The sequence below is a fragment of the Aulostomus chinensis genome, chromosome 11, assembly GCF_037954235.1.
Source record: "Aulostomus chinensis isolate RoL2024-O1b breed Wild chromosome 11, RoL_Achi_v1.0, whole genome shotgun sequence".
NCBI classification, from domain to species: domain Eukaryota; kingdom Metazoa; phylum Chordata; class Actinopteri; order Syngnathiformes; family Aulostomidae; genus Aulostomus; species Aulostomus chinensis.
This window is the reverse complement of record NC_141330.1, coordinates 2,575,605-2,595,880: the sequence shown is the minus strand read 5'-3', so window position 1 is coordinate 2,595,880 and position 20,276 is coordinate 2,575,605. Positions and strand designations below refer to the sequence as shown.

Sequence of the window (20,276 nt, the reverse complement as noted above, 5' to 3'; positions counted from 1 at the left end):
TGAACGTGAACCTAACGTGACGGAGAACGCCTGCCCTCAGGCCTGCGCTTGTTCGTTCCCAGGAGCAACGCGGACCTCTGCTCGTCTCCCTCGGAGCATCCGGTTCTTAATCTGAAATGTTTTCACATCGGCAACGAAAACCTTGATCGGTACCAGACGTCTTTTAAGAGGCCAACATGGGCGTGAGGACGCAGCAGAGAGAACGCCTTTGAGGGGCAGGAGCTGCTCTAAAAACTCAGACACATTGAAACTTACTAATTGGGGAAAAAAAGAACTTTAAAATCGACTTAATCAAGTAACTCAAACTAATTTGTATCATTTTACATTTCTAGATAATATCTGAGTTAGTGTTATTATTTAATAATAATAATAACAACAACAACAACAACAACAACAACAACAACAACAACAACAAGAGAATAAAGAATGATGTTTTTAGCAAATGACGTCTTCAGTTTTATCCAGATCATTCCAGGGACAAACGGACACACACACACACACACACACACACACACACACACACACACACACACACACACACACACACACACACACACACAGACCTCCCAGCCTACAGACTTGCTGCCTGGGTGCAGGCTGTGACAGTTTATGGATGAAGGTGTGACGGGCGTCCCCCGTACAAAGCACTCATCCTTGAATGCTTCCCTGACAGGCTGCAGCGTGTTGCCTGTCTCCTCCTGACAGACGCGGATTCCCCGGAGCCCTGGCCGGGTGTGACGGGCCATGAAGGGGTCATAGGGTGACTGTGCAGAGCGGCTGGTGTTACGTAACGTACCCCCCCCCCCCCCCCCCCCCAATGCTGTCACCCGTCATGAGCTGTGCAGCATCTCCACCTGCTGGAACTCCACAGTGACTGCAGCAGATGGAGGAGAGGCAGTGATCCACCCAGGACTCACAAAGGTCACATTCATGCTCTCCACACATGAGACGCGTGACTGTCTAATCAATAACAGATGATCAATGTTCAGCTTTTCTTAAAAGAAATGTAAATATACTCATACATGTTATTCTTATTGAGGAGATTGTGCGCAGTGCAATAAAAATACCATCCAGTTTCTATACTGCTCATCCATTTAGGGGTCGAGGGTGCAGCCTATCCCAGCTGACATTGGGTGAGAGACAGGGTTCACCCTGGACAGGTCGCCAGTCCATCGCAGGGCCATCAGGAGCAATTGGGTTCAGTATCTTGCTCAAGGATACTTGGACATGGTCACCGGGGGGAGTGGGGATCGAACCAGCAACCCTTCAGACGGCCATGCTACCACCGAGCCACACCAGCCCCTGCAATACAAATCACAGCCTCCAAATCTATACAATAAAACTCTGCATGGTGGAGACCAGCTTGATCCTCCTCCACTCATGTATGAAGGACAGATGCCATCTAGTGGCCGTAGTAATTATGACACCATGGAAGTCAGATGGTCCCGTTTCTATCAAAAGAGGTTCATTTGAACCCAAACCACGACCTTTTCTTAAATCTAACGATGTATTTTTGTGCCGAAATGTAACCAGAGGGAGAAAAATCCAGTCGTTTCAGACCAAACCGCTTCAGCTGGACCCGACCAGCTGGTTGCCTGGAGCAGATCTGTGGAGCCTCAAAGGGCCACTTAACATCGTCCGTGCACATTAAATCTGCTTGTTGTATTTTACAGATCTTCTCGTCAATAAATCCATCCTGTACAGCACAAGTCCTTTATGTTATTGTGGTTAGACACTTAACTTCTACTCGTTAACGTAATGGCAGAGTCCCTCGATGGTTAAATTAAGTCGTTTTACCCTTTAAATGTCATCACCGCTAAGCTAGTACACGGAATTAAAGAGGGTTGTACAAACAGGAGATTTTGTTCCCCTGTGACCGTAGCAGTGGAGAGGAGAACAGGCAGGAGGGACGAACCGTCACCATGTGCTGGTCTAGGCCTGGAGGTCGTGGTCACTCAGAAGCATTTGTTATGTGTTGAGCCTAAAAAAAACAAACAATTATTCGGGTTGACATTATAAATGGATGAGTTTATGAACTGGAGGGATTGGAAATAGATGTTTTGTGTAATTTTGCTGTTGTTAATCTTCGGTCTCCGTTAGCGATGGCATTTTCTGAACGCCGTACAAAACAGAAGGAGGTGAAGCATCACTTTGCTACCTCATCGTGAGCCGAATCATTTCACCGGTAAAAAGTAACACTAGAATGGAACATTACTGATTTGAAAATATCTTTCACAAACTTACAATATATAAAAATACACATGTACAACACAAAGTATATCATACAGAGGTGAAAACCTGGGTGGGCAGCTGCTGATTGGACGGCTGTGACAGCCATGGTAGATGATTGGTTGCTGGTGCGGCTGTGTCAGTCTCCCGGTCCTCAGCTCCACCTTCAGAGGACAAACTGGTGCTGCTGCACCACTTCACTCTTAAACGTGGGACATCACGGCGCTCTGAGGCGATACAAATGTGTTGTTATCATTGCTGTTCATACACGTACACTCTTGTCTACATGTAAAAATGGTGTGTTTACGCCTGCTCTTCTCTCGCTGCTGTGGACGCACGCCTTCACAATCCTGTGTCTTCCTGTGCATCTGCACGTTAATGAAACCACAAAAAAAAATCATGCCATTCATTTCCTCCCTCTGAACATTTTTAAACTTGTTTGCTGAAACTCAGGTCAATTAAAAGAGATATTATTATTATTATTATTATTATTATTATTATCATTATTACTACAGAAACAACAGTCCTCCCCAGAAGTCCACTGACAACAATGGGTAAAAAAAAAATGCACTTGGAGGTGGAGGCATTAGACTCAGGTTGGAGGCAGCAGGCTCACGTTGGAGGCAGCAGGTTCAGGGTTGGAGGCAGCAGGCTCAGGTTGGAGGCTGCTGAATGGAGACGCTGTTTCACGGCTGTTTCACGGCTGTTTCACGGCTGTTTCACGGCTGGTTCAGCGGGGTATTTGGGAGGATACGATGAAGCCGCAGCAGTAGCCCCGGGCCGCAGCGGTGAGTGTTGGCTTCTCGTTGAGCTCAAACGGACAAAAAAAATGACATAAATAGGAATTACTTAATAAAAACGCCTTCAAACTCAGGGAGCCAGAAACGCCATCAAGAATGACCTCCTAGTGACATAATCACACTCGTGCAAACAGATATGAGAGAACTAATCCCTAGAATCACTGACTGAACATCTAAAAATGTGCTCATCGTCTCTCATCAGCTGCTGCAGACGCTCATTACGACTGAAGCTTAATGAAGACGTTCTTGTGAGATGATGTTTTATCCACTGAGGGCTGGCCTGCGTTCCACTCGCTGCCTCCCTCCTCAGCTGGGAGGAGATCAATATCTGCCTCCTCTGATTCCTCTGTGTAGACGCATCCAAACATTCAGCAGCCAGACAAAGGAAATTGATTTCCAGCTAAAGTTGATATTCAGCCTTACGTGTTCAGGTTGGTCCTCGGCGAGATTCTTAAACTTGGTGGGAAAGCAACCCTCAGCTCTGCTCCATCAGGAAAAAATGGCATCATTCTGTTCTTTATTTGGGGGTTGGGGGGGTGGGGCCTTTGAATTCTTAAGGGTCAGCCACCCTGGATCCCTCCATGACCGTCTGTATCTAGAGCAGACATGAAGATGTTTGCCTCTATTTTTATGGATCTGAAACAAAAACCCCCGCAAGAATTGGTGCTCGAGGCAGCAGATCCTCCAGTCCAGGTAGATACAGGACGTCTGCGCTCATCACCAGCCGCCGCCGCAGCAGACGCGCTGACAGTTTTAAACAGACTGGGCATGTAATTGGAGCACCCTGGAGACGGTGAGATGGAAGACGCTCCACGCTCAGTGACAGGCAGGTGGGCAGCAAGTGTAGCATTCAACGCACACACACACACACACACACACACACACACGCCATATTAAGCTGGTTATATTATTAATGCAGCAGGAGTGATAAATCCTAAGGTTTGTTTTTCCTGCTCTGACAACTTTAGGTCTTTTATCAGCTGATTTGTTGAACAGTCCGCTGCTCTGAACGTGAGCGGCGTGCTCTGTCTGACGTCATTAAGATTTCTGAAGATTAAAGGCCCGTCGGTGTTCCTTGGCGCGACCGCACCGCGACTGTCTGCTGGGCTCGTGTAAATCCCAGCTGAGCTATTTTTACCCTCCCTCTTTGCATGAACAGAACAAACACGTCACATCTGAGGAACGGACTCGATCTGCCTCGCAGCCACCTTTGTTGAATTGCACCATTTTTTTTTTGGTCAAAGTGTTCTAATCTCCTCGTCAGGTTGGTTGTGCATTCGTCGTGCGTCACACGAGCACGACAGCAGCGTGAGACTGAAGAAGCCCAACAGCACAACCACTCTGACACCTGACTCTGAAAGTCTTGGAGTTTAGACTGAACTTCAGAAAAAATGACACTAAATGTGGACTCCCAAGGATATTAAAATGTTCCCTTTACGATCCAACGGAATGATGGACCAGGAGAAACCTTGGTGATGTCAGAATATTTTATTAAGATGAATGCAAATATCACTTCCTGTGACCTCTAGGTGGCACCAGAGAACAAACAGTGTTCACTGTGTTGCAGCCTACCGGTGTCATTTTGATGTCTAATGTTTGTTACCCCTGACTTCCTTCTTGTAACCACAAGGTGGCACCAGGACTTCCTCTCAGCTTGTAGATGTCTTCAGGCCGCAAAGAAGTTTCAGGAAGATCTGACCACATGGAGTCCAGTGACTACAGATTCCTCTAAATTTGTCAAACATGGTCCTGTCATTTAACCAAAAATCACCGTTGTCCCAGGAGTTACATCAACATGTAAAAATATGTCATTACCTATTGCCACCAGGTGGCGCTGTGACTCATTTGCCACATTATTGAATGGATTCTTCGCTGGTACATGCTACTCTCATCCACCAAGCGGATGACTGCGTCATCTGCTGGTTCCAGCTTTTCAAGTATAAGAATCGGAGGCCGACTGTTCCGTATCAGTGAACTGAACATCTTAGGGATGTGGGCTGTTTGCCAAACAAAACCAGAAATGATCAAAGGCTTGGGCAGCGCTACGTTCAAACGAACGTGACCTAATTTGCATCTGGACACGTGTCGCCACTGGCTGGGTGAGGAGATTATCAAGCAAAGCTCTTTGCAGTTTGTCGAAAACTGGCTGAGTAAAATCAGAGCTCTGTCACTTAGAAGCAGATATCCATTTGTCCAACAAGGCCAGTCGTAACTTCAGTAACCCTAATACATACGAACATCACACACGTTGTCATCTTGGCACCCTCAGAGACAAAGAAGAAGGCACGACGCCAAAACTCGCAGCCAACACACGCTGCCTGATGCTGATGCCAGCAGCGTAACAGCTGCCAACTCCACTCATCACCACTCGATAGCTCTCAACAGCTGAGTTGTCCTTTCATTTTGTAAATCCTACCTCGCTGTGTCAAGGTGGCTGTGGGTGGAGAGGAGAAACATCTTTGGTTGTACCTTCCCCTCCTAGCCGTCTCTCATTCCTCTCCTTCATTGTCTCCTCTCACAACATGGCTCCTCTTCTCAAGCCACTTTCCACAATTGCTCCCCACCCCCCGTTCCTGCTTTGATTCTGCAGTAGAAGAATAGATCACGTTCTCATCCCATGATGCCACATCGTGACACTGCCTGGTCTTCATCTTTGTAAATCAAGGGTTTTTTTTCCCCTCTGAACTTTCATACCTGGTGGGAGAAAGAGGCCATGACATCAAGTAGCAACAGTTACACCAAGGACTCGCCTGGCTTCCGTCATGCTGTGACTTGTGGGTCATGCCCCCAGTTGTCCAAAGCAAGGAGTTACATTTCCCTGCAGATGCAGTGGAACGCTGCCTGATTCCCCGGGGCTGAGAGATTCACTTTGCCTGCCCCACGGTCCTGCTCAGACACACTCACATCTTTGGGCTCGGATGGTAAATGGGTTCTATCTAAGTGGCACCTTTCCACCGTTGCACTTGAACTGCTTTGCAATGTCGCCTCACTCACACGCTCACTGTTGGCTGCCATGCAGGGCTCTGATCTGGGCATCGTTAGGGGCTCAGCGTCCAGCTGGAGGACACGTGGACACGTGGACACGGTCTCTGGAGGAGCGGGAGATTAAACCAATAACCCTCTGAGCCGCGCCAACATGCTGACAGAGGCACAGATCCGTGACGAGGGTCAGACAAAAAAGGTTTTCGGGCAAAATTTGTGAGAGTCGGTGAAGAGACTGATCAGTAGGAGTCCTTGACCTTTGAACTCCAAATATGTTTTCAGGTCATCCATGTGTCCGTATGGATGTTTGGAGAGACGTCTGGAGGATGTTTCAGAGATGGTGATACAGACCACTGAAATCTTTTCAGTTCAGCCTTCAGACTCAGGGGACTTTTTTTCCCACAAATTCTCAGAATTTTTCAAAATTCTATTTATTTTATTTAAGCCCAGCAAAAAGCCCTCTGCCCTCCAGGGGTTCCAGAGATTCTGCCTGACAGATACTCGGCACCTGTGTGGAGAAATGGACACGTTGAGGCTGAAGCATAGAAAGACCCCGGCAGCGAGGGAGCAATGGGGACACAATACCTGAAGGAACCTGACTGCTGGAGAACACGGGGGCAGGAGGACAGGGGGTCTGACAGGGAGTTGTTCACACTGGGAGACAGAAGCAAGGTTATCTGAGCGAGAGGCGGAGGGCAGACTAGCTGGCAGAGAAGCAAGGGACCAACACTGTACAAAAGAAACTGCTGCAGAGGAGCAGATAAGATGGTTGACAAAGAAAGAGAGAGGAGCTGACCAGGGAGCAGAGCCGCTGGTTAATGAGCAAACGCTGTGAACAACCAGCTGGGAAAGAGAGCCATTGAATGAGTGGATGATGACTCCGGGGGTGGCAGAGAGCGAAGGATTTGAAGCAGCAGAAAACCGCACAGAACAGTCTGGGACTCAGGGGGGCTTATTTGAAGTGAACTGGAAGATGACAAGAGGCAAGTCCACAAATGATGAGTGCTGGTGCTGCGAGTGGAACACCAACGGTTTGGAAATGTAGAAGAATACAAGAACAGACGCGTATCCATGGCACCGGACCTGCCTCAGCCGTCCCCTCGTTTGGCCAATTAATGCAGGTTTTCTTGATGACTCTGACTCTGTTATGTGGGCTTGCATAATGATAAAAACTGTATTCAATTCTCTTTTCTTGTAATCACAGATGCTGGTGATGAGATGATGTAATTTTATCAAATACATAGCTGGAAGTACTCGGACTGCTTCCCGCCCCCTCTCGCTCTCTCAGCTGCCAAAATCCTGCTGTTCCTCCTCTGGGAGGTTCAAGTACATCAGGATCAGAGTCTTTGGTTTGTCCACAAGCAGCAGACGCTCAGAGTTAAAACGGGTCTTTGGAGGTGCTGCGTCCAATCACTGCGCCCGGTCAGGAGAGTTTAGCTCTGAATGGGTCTCTAACATAACAGCATCACACACTTTCTCAACAGTTTTATCGCAGCAGCTGCCATGCACAGCTCGAGTTCTACTGATGCAGGCAAAGAACAAGTCAACTACAGTCAACCGTCCCTGCTGCACCGGAGGAGAGCAGGGCGTCTATCTGCTCGCCTGGAAAATAAAGGACGATGAGCTCTCCTCGCATTTATAGCTGCCAAACAGTGGGTCATAATAGGAACATTGTCATAAAATTATTAAACTCACACTGACTCCTGTCTCCTGACATTTTCAATAATTTCCCAGAAAAAAAAACGTTACATGGATCTCGGCGGAAGTCTGCGGTGTCTGAGTTCGCGTCTCTTTAAGTCATTTGTAGATGCAGAATTATTTAAATGAAAGGTCAGAAACAGGACCTGCTTATAAGTAGAAGTAAATGCAAATGAAGGCTTTTGCCAGTGTCACCAATGCAGAGACAATTAAGCAGAATTGGAGAGTGACAGCGGTTGAAACACCAAAGCTCAAATCAACATGACTGGCACATCTAATCCCTGCTGCTGCAGTGAGGGAAGCCTCGTTTGCTCTGCTACTTTAAATGCAAACCAATTATATGGGTTAGTATGTACATGTGAGAAATGCTCGAATTAAAACTTTTCCTCATTCCCCAAATCTCCACTCATTCATTCCCCTGACAGCTGCCTTTTATGTTGCCTGTTTGGCCCCAACGTCACATCAAGCTGTTGTTTTGTTTCACTTTACTTCAGAAAGTGGAAACGTCCCACGTGAACAGAGAAATCACAGCTGTGAAAAGTAATCCGGAGTGCGTTCAGGTCAGCCTGAGCAGATGTCAAGCTTCTGCGGGACTAAGCCCTTTTATTTTTTTTTCAAAGAATTTCAAGAAACTGGGGAAGTTATTTGAACGTTTCACTAAGAGTCACGCAACAGTTATGTAACCCAGCATTTGCATATAAAAATGAATGTCCAACACTTGCAGGCAGTTCACATTCGACTTGAGTGCACTGATCTCTGAGGAACGCTCAGAAGTCGCACACGCAGACCGATGAGACAATTTCTTGGAGCCCGCGGTCTTGCCTGATCCCCATGACAGGCGCCTTTCATGTTGCCTGCTTGGCTTACCGAACTCTCAAATTAAATTTCTAATGAGTCCACCCTGTGTGAGAAAACACGTCAACCGTACAGTTCACAAACTTTCTGCAACGCCGGAGTTCCCTAAGACTCTCTTGCCCGAGTCAGCCATCAAGGGGACTGCAGCGCAGCCCAGGGTGTTATTGATTCACTCCTCTCATGTCTTCTCCTCTGATGGGCTACTTTGCTCGACACCTCTTCTCTCTCGGCGGCTCAACGCTACTGTATAAACTCAATGGCACATCTCAACCCCCCAGCTTTAATTAATAGCTTTGTGCTTCCTTCAGATCATCTGTTTCCTCAGACTAATTGCTGGCAGAAGCGTCTCTGCTAATCCAATTTGGAGCTCTGAATAATCTCCGGGAGCGTCTCCGGCATTATTGCGTATTTGTGGGAACCTGCAGGCCTAATTGCTTTTGTGTGTGCATTTCATTCATCTGCTCCTGGAGAAGAATATCTTCTTTTTGAGGTTGGCTATCCAGATTTTCAGCTGCAGCAGTAGATTCCAGACTGACTAAATGAATCGGCTTTGCACGGGAGGTCCTGATGTCTTTTTATGAAAGTAAAGATGAAACATTTTGAAAGGAGACGCCAAAGGTTTGCGAACTACCCAATCAAAAACTCTGCCCTACGTAAACACGCTCTGCTCTTGACGGTTTACTTGGAGACCAACTATGGGCCACAGGATGATTTTCACGGGAAAGATGTTACAGTAACTAAACCAACGTCCACTTATCATGTGTGCAGCTCCCCTCAGCTCTACAGGGCTGTCCTGGCCTTGAGGAAGGTAAAGAAAGATGCTAGCCAAGTTGTGTGGCCCACCGTCACAGCATGAGCTCGGGCAGGATAGTCGTCCATCCTGTAATACAGGATTCAACCACAGGGGGAGCAGTTACATCCGAGAGAGCGCCTATAAGCTCGGCGTTTAGTTTTTACAGCCTGTAAACACTTACAGCAGCGATCAAGTATTTGGGGGGGGGGCAACCTGAAAGCTTGCAGAGGGACCAAAGCTACTGGGACTGTTGCGCTGAATTTTGGATTATTGCAGAAAACAGTTTTATGAGACTTGCAGGAAAATCCTCACAAACGGCTTTTATGATTTGAGGCATAAAGGCAATCGTTGAAGGTCAAAGCTAACGTTAGCCTACGAAGCAACTACGCCATGGATGCATGACCTCAGTGTCGACATCAATAGCTTTCATGCTTCTTTTGTGTTCAGGATTCAGTGTCTGCAACAGCCTGTGGACTGTAGGTTAGCTTCCTGTCAGCAATCGCCATTTTTATGTGCGACGACTAAGGATCTTAGTCCTGCCATTGAACTGAAAACTCATTCAGAGAACCCGCTGTCATGAGGACGAGGGAAGCTCACACCTCACGATGCTGAATCATCTCATGTGTGAGGATTCATCACAGCGTTCACAGACACACGTCCACTGGTCCCTGAGTCTGTTTCCACACACAGCACGGAGGACCCTGGAAACAGAGCCAAGTTAGGGACAAGTTGGTGAATATATCAGATGACGAAAAGCTGGGTTTATCTGCGGATTTGCCTCGTGGAAAGAACGCCAATTTAAATTTAAAATTCCTAAGTTGCGCTTTATGTTTTATGTGTAGATAAGAAACTGTTGCTGACAAGGTCCCTTTATCAGCGTTATGAAGTGTCCCCGTCGCTTCCACAGGCACCAAAATATAAATCATAATACCTGAGGGTGTTTTTTTCTTCAAGATTTCACCTTTGATTGTTGCATATGCATATTAGGTGTTATATATTATTAATACTTTGAAATAAAGTTTTTAGGGGCTTTAAAATAACTTCAAAATCGGCTATTGGAAGTACTTATGTGACATTCGGTGTCTTCTACCAACGGAACTGAAAACTGTGGTACTTTTTGCACCTTTCCCTCCATTCTTTGCAGTATTCAAGAAGTATTTTCTGCTGCAGGATATCGTGTGCATTCTATGGTTAAGCAACTCTGGAAGCTTCAGCCCAGTGTGGCGAATACACAATGACACCTTCGATGCAGCGTTATGAGCAAGTACGACTCAAACCTGGCCGACACTTTGACGGTACACTGCATTTTTAAAGTGATACTTCACTCCCAAGTGTACTTGCCTTTTCAGTATAGCTAAATACACGTGGCATCTACAGTATTTGTGAGTACTCCAACGTGATATGTTTGTTCATCATTTGTTACTTTGAAGTCTTTAACTCTTAAATAAATGGACCTGACATGACCAAATATGATGTGTTGTGACTGAGCAAGCAGATGTTAGTTTGGAGCCTACTGAGGTTCTTCGGGTAGAACAATGTTCTGCGTTCCAGGCCTTAGGCAACATTTGCAAGCTTATCTCTTTAACAACAACATCATGTGATTTAAAGTTGGGCACGTTAAGTCATCTCACCTCCACATTAAAGGTCTCAGCTTTTCTTGTTTCGTGTTTTATCTGCTGCAGATGCTGAGAAATTAAGTTTTTAGCGGAACCTGGGTGCCTCCCGAGGGAGGTGTTCCAGCCAGGAGGAGGCTGAGGGGCACACCGGGGGCCAGGTGGAGGGACGACACCTCCATGCCGACCTGGGAACGCCTCGGGATCCCCAGTCAGAGCTGGTTGATGTGTCCAGGGAAAGAGAAGTTTGGAGTTTCTTGCTTGAGCTGCTGCCTCCGCCAGCTGACTTCAGATCAGCGGTTGAAGCTGGATGATTTTATCAAGTTAGCCATGGAAGCCTCAGTCTTTCGGAAGCTGCAGGTTTCTCTTTGTGTCTTTATGTAACCAAAACATGAAAGAGTGCAACTCTATTTCATTTAAATGTAACACATGTTCACATTCTTCATTTCCAGATGTTGCATTTGTGCTACAGTAGATTCAAAAAACATCAGGTTTAAAAATATTTTAAATAGACGAGACCTCATCAAACTCCCTGCACCACTGGCCTGCAGCCACTGGGTGTCAGTGTGCAGCTATGAATCTGCATCCAGTCGGACCGTCGCCTTCAAACTGCACGTTTCAACTGGAGTGGGTTTGGGGAATTGATCCCTGTGGTTTAACACTGTTTGGAAGGGAGTCTGGGGGCCTGGGGGGGGGGGGGGGGGCGTCGTATGCAGTGGAAGCAGAACCTGATGAGCTTTGACAAAGCTGGACAAATGTCCAATTTACTAAAGTGACTGTTTGGAAAACTTGCTGGCTCCTCCAGTGCAGGACACAGCAGAAAATCCCAACTACATCTTGGGCTCGTCACATCTTTGTGGTTGTTGGATACAACATCACGTCTGACTCCTGCCTCAGATCTCCACGGTCTCCTCTGCAGACCACCCCCCCCGGCTCAGCTCATAAAATGGCTCAGTGCTTTTGTCTTCATCCAGTTGTTTACCGTGTAAATGGAAGGGATCAGACGCCCTTTCAAAGACGCCGATTGGTCCACGGGTACTTGCAGGCTAATTAGCCGGATTAACTAACCTGATTGGCACAACAAGGTTTTTTGTGTCCCATCATCTGAATTAATGAGGCAATCGGAAGAGGAACCTGATGGAGCCGGAGTGAAAGGGGAGGATTCCTGAGCTGAGTGATGAATACGCTGCGTTCTGCTGTTATTTACCGTCTACTGGATGATTCTGTCACATCCTCCACCCACTATTCTGTGGCCCCGCCATCTTTGTCCGACTGTCAGCAGGATTGGACAAAAACTAACACGGTGGGCAGGTGTAGAACGAGCTCAGGAAGAACCCACTTCATCTGGGGAAAGATTAGTCATCGGGCCACCTGGTGGCAACAGGAAATGTTTTTTTTCTCTTTAAAGTTCCACCAGGTTATCTCATATTTGGGCAGTGATTTATTACTGTGAAATTCTGGTCAACATTTTTGATATTTGGCCATTTAACAGGAAGCTGTCGTACCTGGACTCCACCTGGTCAGGGACTGGAGTCCCAGCTGAAGTCATAGTGCCACCTAGTGGTTACAGGAAGAGAACCTGATGAATCTTAAAATAAGACTGTTCGCTAAGTGAGTGTTCTCCGGGCACCTGCTGGTCTGAGGTGCAGCCGTAGTTGCACCCGGTGCCGCGGGAGTCAGAGCCTTGATGCAACGTCCAACACCAGAGTGCTCGAGGGTCGTTTATCACTGCTTGCAGCTTTGATCAGGTCCCAAGCTCAAAGTTTCCAGGGGCCTCGGCGGAGGAATATGCTCTCGGTGCTTCCTGGCGGGACTAGTTTTCTGACAGCTCACGTGCTGTGGAACCAAAGTAAACCTTGGTGTTTGATTCGGTTTTATCTGACAGTCCAGCTGGTGAGTCCTGATTCTCACGAGTCTTTCCAGGTTGATTGTGATTTGGTCTCTGTGGCTTGTTAGAGCCAAATAACCTCCGCTGCTGATATTTTGGGGAATTGCAGGACTTCGGCTGCAGTTACGCTGAGTGACATTTTGCAGCCCTGCCAATCACACTGAGTGCTTGAACTTTTTCTCTTCGGTGACATTAAAAAGAACATAATTGATTTCACGCTGGCCTGTTCAAGAGGCGTCTTCAAACAAAATGCCATTTCCGGATTCCCCTGGTGAGACTGGGACGTTGCATTATTGGCTGTTATTAATCAGGTGCAGCAATAAACACAGGGAGACTTCAACATGCGAGTTTTGCTTATCAACAAAAAACTTCCACAGGAGACCATTTAGCATTTCTTAGACAATTAGTAAGCAAATATATTCAAGTTTTAATGTCTTTGAACTCAGGTGACCCTGTTAAGCAACCCTCAGTTTAGTTCCCACTTTAATAATTAACATAATCATCTCTCACAATGCTGCAGCATGCCGAGCTCTGACTGTACTCGCCTCCTCTGCTTCATCTCGACCAACCGCGGCGTCTGCCTTCCTCCTCTTCACCTACCAGCTCATCATTCATCCTCTCACTCGCTGAACAATCAGGGGCTTCGTTTTTGTTGATTTCCTGCTGCAGCTTCTTCACACGCATCCTTGTTTGTCAGCAACTGTGATAATAATTGGATGACACAGGGTTCCTAACTGCTCAGCACCCGTTTCCAGACCACCCAAATTTTCTGAAAGGCAACAGATCACGTGGGCGCCTCCTGTGACCCTGTTTGGGACCCGACCAATCCAGCTGAGGCTGCCCAAAAACGCAGCTTCGATTCAGAGTCACGCGTCTCAAGTCTGATTCCATCTTTTTCCGGATTTTTTGGGGGGGGGGGTTTGTTTCACAAGTAACACATGAAGTCCCATCTCTGTTTTGAGAACACTCATTAGTAGCTGCTCCGCCATGCTGACAGCTTGTATCCACCACACACACACACACACACACACACACACACTCTCCTGGGTTCCAGCAGTTACCCTGCATCAATATTCTGCCTTTTGACTCGCCAGTTTTTGTTCTTAGTAGAATTTTGGACATAAAAGGACACGCCTTCTTTAGGAGCGAGAAACGATGTTGCAAAGTTTTACACTACGTCGACTCGCCATGTGAAATGTCCTTCAGGTGCCATAAATGCTGCATCACATGGTAGCAGGTGGTCCCGTCGGTGAACATCTGTTTCTTTTTCGTGTGTACCAACACGTGCAACCACAGAAACCTCAGATTTCTGGGATGAAAATAAAATGCAGCACTGTTTCTCTACGGTGATGAGGTACAATGGAGGCAACTCTGCAGAGAGCGTTGAATCCTAACAGGAATGATGTCATCGCCACAAACAAAACCTCGCCCCTCCCTCCCCCGCCCCCTGCTGTGTGATACCGACGTTACTCATATGAAGCACGTCTCTTGATTTATCGAACAGGAAAACAAATGGGTGGTGAAGCCAAATCAATGAGGTGAGTATTTGAGATCAGTCCTGCAGCTGCACTCATGGCTTCCATTCTCTCTCTCTCTCTCTCTCTCTCACACACACACACACACACACACACACACAGAACAACCAAAAACTCATTTAGGATGACAAAGACTAAACATAGCAATGCCTGCAAAGAGAAATCTGCATTCCTCAAAACTGTCATCTCTTCAATCTCACGCTGACAGTAATGATCCTGAGGCGCCGCCATTTTGAGACATGCAATTTAAAAGAAAAAATGAGTTCAAAGAAGAAATGCCTCAGCAAGAGAGAGAGAGAGAGAGAGAGAGAAGTGGAGGGGGTTTGCTGTGAATCATTAGTTCAATGGGAGCTCTGCTGTTCCAGGACTAATTGAGTATCAGCGTGAGCCACAGGCGGGTCGGCCTCAGAGCTGCTGTCGTCAGCATGAGCAGGTGGGCGGCTCACAGAGGTGAAGCTAGCAAAAAAAAAAAAATGGAGCCATACGGGAGTCCCTGAAGTTAACACCGCGATGCTTTGAAGGCTTCGGTGGACAAGCTGGAGGGAGACTGAAGGAACTACAGGCAGTAAAAGGTTCAACATCTGCGTCTGTCTTCAGAAATTAATGATGTGCATTCAGTAAATATTCAGTTTGACTCGTCACTGCGGTCGTTGTGGATGAATGCCACTCCTGTCTTGTGTGATTATTTGTCTGCGGAGAGTAAAGTCCTGCCACACGTCTGACTGATTGATTCCTTTGTTGCAGCTGCCACCGTGTCAACGCTTACTGACGACCACGTCATATCTCGGTGTTTTTAACGCTATCTTATGACAGCAGCGCTAAGTGAGCCGTGCAGCTGCTGCCCCTCACTGCAGCAGGAGCAAGGAAGCAAAAGTAGCCCAAATAGTAGGGCAGCTCACTCCAGACCTCAACAAGCTACGCGTCGCTCTACGTGTCAATGGGGGAGCACGTGTTCTTCTTTTGTCAAGCTTCTGTAGCATAGAGGAGGTGGAGGAAACGCCATCACTCACCCATGACGTGTTGGTTAGCCAGGAAACAGCAACATGGTGGAGTTTCGTCTAGTGAGGGACGCAGCTGGTGTTGGTGCCAGCGGGCCTGGTGGAGCGACTCCATCAGCACGGGACCTTCACGCTGCTGCCTGGGCAGCCTAGACTGTCCCAACGCTGGCGAGCACAGCATTCATCCCACCTTCATCTCTTTCAATGCAGAACGAAACCTGAAACAGCTGAGAAGTGTAGGAAGCCAGCGCTCACACACCTCGAAGTGCGCGGCGCCGTCCGCTGCTGACAGTCGTATGGAACGACTTCTGCGGAAAACAGTGGTGTCCTGAGCTTGTTTGCCACGTACTTGGTATGATAGCTGCCAATGTTAAAACCATACGGGCTACGTTTTTAGGTTTCAGCTGCCCTTGTTGGTTTTCTTCATGTTCAGACATTCTTCATCAACCCACGAGGAACGTGCGGCTGTGGTCACTTTGGTCCGCAGGTCAACATCTGACACTTTGGCATCAGAGACACAAAAGGTTGTTATCGAGATCCAATGATGTCCTTTTCTTTATTACTCTTTGCCACTGGTGCTCTCTAATATCCATGCAGAGTCAAGGTTTTTATTCCTCTCTTAGGAAAGACATATTTCTTGCTGACATGCAAGTCACAAAGACAATTAACTTATGACCTGCAGACTAATCAGCTCCACTGCCGCCACTCAAGAGACGCCCAACACTGAAAGAGACAATTTTCGTTCCTCCTTGAAGGAAGGCAGCAGCAACTGGCCCCTAATCTTCACTCGCTGATTAGAAAAAGACTTGAGAGGGAAATGATGAATTTATGGAAGTAGCCGTACCTTAATAACGTCAAAAATAAGAGTGTGATCAGAACGGAAATAAAATATTACTTAATTTGTGGTCGTGAGTTTCATATTTCGGGGGGGGGGGGGTGTGATGGTTTCATGATTTGGCGACTCGTCCATCAGGGAGGAAATATAAGTGATGAGAGCTTAATTTCTTTACTCTCATTAATTTTCATTAGGATTCTTCAACTGTGAGTTTGGTTTCAGCGCAAATCTTTCCAGAATAGCAATTAGTGAAAACTGAACGACTCCCGCGGCGTCAGAGGAGTCGGTGTGGATGAAGTCCAGCCCTCAGCGACCTCAGCTGACCTCCTGATGCCAGACCAGCTGCTCTCGTCATGCAGATCACTCTCACTGTACCTCCGGTGTTTGCTCCTTCAGCTAATGATGAATTTTCCCTTTTCTGTCCTCTATTTGAAGGTGTGGAGAGATGTATTCTTTGGCCCTGAAGGAGGAATTTCACTTCATCTTGGCTCCGTGTTTGCCTTCATTTCAGTTTTGTTATGATTCGCTTTCCAAGCATGAGGAATGGTTAGATATCAGACACCAACATCTGTCTCCTCATACCCATAAACCCTTGCGTTTCGGGCCGTTTGCTGTATTTGTTCAGGATTATCCGCTCACTGCCTTACAGACCGTGCTGCGGTTATCTTGTTAGCCCACAGATACTGAAGTTATGTTTTGACTTTCTCTGTGTGCTTCTTTGATGTCATCTGTGTGTTCCAATGGTAGAATTAAAGAATCGCTACAGTCCAAATAAACTTCTCAGAACATGCGTGTTGGAGCGTCTAATCAGTTCAAATAGACAGCGACTCCGCTGTTGCAAATCCCGTTTCACTGATTCAAAGTCGCAAATCTCAGTTTGCCCGGAGAGGTTCAACGATCTTCGAGGAACGGCACCCTCGTCGACCCTCGACTGCAGCGAGCAGAACCCTTTGAGAGGGGGGAAGGAACAAAGAACCTCGGGGAGACGTGCCATCGGGTTCGGACCATCGGGACTCAGAGCCGGACGCCGGTTTATTCCTGATGGTTTTGGACACAAAACAAGCAGCTGGCCAATCACAGCAGAGTGGATTCATGACACGTGAGGGCTTTCTGACCACAGTCATAGCAGAAGTACAGAATGTTGAGAAGTGCTGGGAAAGGCGTGGTGACTGGAGACGTGCTGAAACCTGCATACCCCCCGCTTTTCCTAATATCAGAATAGCAACCTGCTATGAACTTGATGAAGTTCATTTACCCTCAAGGACCAAAACAAAAAAGAAAAAAAAAGCACCAGGAAAAGAGAAGCGATAAGTTTGTTATGCTGAAGTCTTTAAAAATGAGGAGGGAAAACAGACAAAGGAACAAGACAGAACGACATCAGAAATCCTGCACTCCTCCACCTGCTGTCACGTGAGCTTTCAGTCTGGGCTTGAAGAACCTGCTCCTGCAGCGTTCCTCCACCTCACTCAGAACTTCAGGTCAGAAAAAGCAGTCCCGAGTCGTGTCCTGCAGCTGAGAGGAGACAGAACTCTGGTGTGCTCAGGGTCTCTGGTGTGCTCAGGGTCTCTGGTGTGCTCAGGGTCTCTGGTGTGCTCAGGGTCTCTGGTGTGTTCAGGGTCTCTGGTGTGTTCAGGGTTTCTGGCGCTCATGATTCCTCACCAGTGTCTGCAGTTCTAACAGCTCACGTCCCTGAAGATCGTGCGTGCTGCTGTGAACGTGACCGCCACGCCCTCGTCTCCGTTTCCCCAGCATCACCTCGTCTAGCTCGCCATCTCCGAATGGAACATCATCGTTCCTCAACAGTGAGTTGGATCTTATCTCCATCTCTTATCCGGTTGTGCTGAGGGAACATGAAAGGACGGATGGAATGAGAGACAACAATCAGATGCGTGTGTGTTTGTGTGTGTGTGTGTTTGTGTGTGTGTGTGTGTGTGTGTGTGTGTGTGTGTACCTGCATACAGAGGCCTGGCCTTATGTAGTTCATCATTTTTAGGTTTGGGGTTAGAATTAGGTCACGGTTAGGGTCAGGCTTAAAGTCAGGATTGGGAATGCATTTTGTCACTGAAGGTCCTCGTGTGTGTGTGTGTGTGTGTGTGTGTGTAATCAGACCCCTGTCTAAACAGACAAGCACAGGTGGCTTCGTGTCTCTGGGAGAAAGTGTTGGAACTGTTGATGTGACACCTCCGCCTCACCTCGCCGCTCTGGGTTGAGCCGGTAACTCAAGACACGCCACCAGAACGCTGTGGGTGTGTCAGGCCCCAGGCGCTGAACCGGTGTGTTACCAGACCGGCCGACCAGATCACATTACTGTCAACTGACTTGAAACCTTGGCTCACTCAAAGGGTGTCACTTGTTTACCACGCACTCACCGTCAGACGTCCTGCTCCCTCCACGCAGCTTCTTTGCTGGATCAGAATTCAGAAAAGGCCTCGTACTGATCGACCGCCGTCTCAGGCTAGTCTGGGGGGAGGAGCTGTGAGAGAGATGATGGAGGAGACCGCGTACACACCCACAATTCCTAGCTTTATTTCCGAGCGTTTTTATTCATTCTTAGCCTGTTGATATAGAGCCTTTTGTTGAACAGTCAAACAAAAGATTTCCTCGTTAGTGATCCCCACAGAGAAGTGCTTTTCAGTATAAAATACGAAATTAAACCAAGTACGCAAATAAACAGAATAGAAACTACTGAGCTGATGCGGCGCCATGGATGTTCACATTTCATTAAACGATGTGGACTCACATGATGCAGAATAAACCTGAGGCTTTGAGGCCTGTGGGCATTTGAACACTTTGGGATTTCATAAGAAGAAGTGAACCTTGTGATGTTCCTGGCAGCACAGACATCATAAAAACTGTAATTTCTCCTCTCGCTCGTCTCTGCATAAAAGGCTCTTTCATAGAAATGCTTATGAAAAGGCAGCAAAGGCATATCAGATTGAGAAATGTAATAGTTTTCACTGAGGCCATTTTGGGGGAAAAGGAAAGGTTATTTGGTTTGCTGGAAGGGGGGAGGGGGGGCGGATGGGGGGGCAAGCGGACGGACATGTTGTCAGTGTGTGCTGCAGCTCGGCGTGTTTCTCCAGCAGTGTTTATGGAGTATTTAAAAGCCCCCAAATGTGCTGCGGTTTGCGGCCTACAAGTCCTCCCCAAAACCTCTGGGCGAGCCGCCAAGGTGGGCTTACAGTTCAAATAAACAGCACTGACATGGCGGCGCGTGAGGCGGGGGTGTAGGAGAGGGTGAGTTGCTGACTCCTGGATTATAAAATAACCCGGGCAGGTTTTTACCTGCCTGATTAAGACTGCATGAGCAGCCTGACCACTTGGCCTTGGCTGGGCTTCCTCCCAGTGTGTTTGGAAGGCTCTCACGTCTGAGAGGGGTGTCATGGTGGAGAATGTGGTCCCACAAGTTACTGGACTTTCTACAACAACAAGGTGCAAATAACACTATGTTATGGTATAACTATGCAGAACGTTGGGTGGTTTTGGTGCATAACTCCCCAGGCTCAAGGACCAGCCTGGTGGGGGTCTGCCAGTCCTAAGAGGACCGGAGACAAGAGACGCGGGTTCAGCTCACCGGTGGCCAGCGCCGGTCGCTGCTGTCCGGTGTCGGTTCTCAGCTCAGGTTAGAGGTTGGTGTTTAAAGCAGACCAATCCTCACGTGCGTGGTCTCCTCATGGCTGCGAGGGTCCTTGGGGTTCCTCGGCTTCCTCCAACAAGTACAAAACAGGCAGGTTTGTAGGAAACTAAACCAGTACAAACGACGCTGCGCCCCAGTGGGACCCTCCTGGGTGCGTGGACGTCTTCACCACCATGGTGGATGTTCAGGCGGGAGCCGCCATGTTTGTTTACATCCAGAACCTCCCCAGATGGCGGCGACCAGTTGGAGTTGCACTCTTTCTCTCACGTGATTGTATGAAAATGGGCCGGAACATCCTTTTTTCCTGAGATCATTCATCACAGCGAGTTATTTGTCGGCTCCGTGTGAGAGCAGTGACGCGACCAATGAGGAGCCGTTTTGTTAAGATGACGGACCTGCTAAAAGGTCTGCGG

The 20,276-nt window shown here is 47.7% G+C and overlaps 1 long non-coding RNA gene across 3 annotated transcripts; it reads right to left on the bottom strand.

The window, feature by feature from the left end:
• Positions 1 to 939: 939 nt before the first annotated feature.
• On the bottom strand, positions 940 to 6,057 carry LOC147252836 (uncharacterized). 3 transcript variants are annotated; one of them, XR_015118395.1, is made up of 4 exons: positions 5,446 to 6,057; positions 2,299 to 2,456; positions 1,916 to 1,981; positions 940 to 1,302 (listed from the first exon to the last, which is right to left on the bottom strand). It is a non-coding gene; the product is annotated as an uncharacterized LOC147252836 (long non-coding RNA). The 3 variants fall into 3 exon arrangements; XR_015118394.1 differs by lacking the exon at positions 5,446 to 6,057 and adding an exon at positions 2,846 to 3,072; XR_015118393.1 differs by lacking the exon at positions 5,446 to 6,057 and having other exon boundaries at positions 2,299 to 2,687.
• Between the last annotated feature and the right edge of the window lie 14,219 nt (positions 6,058 to 20,276).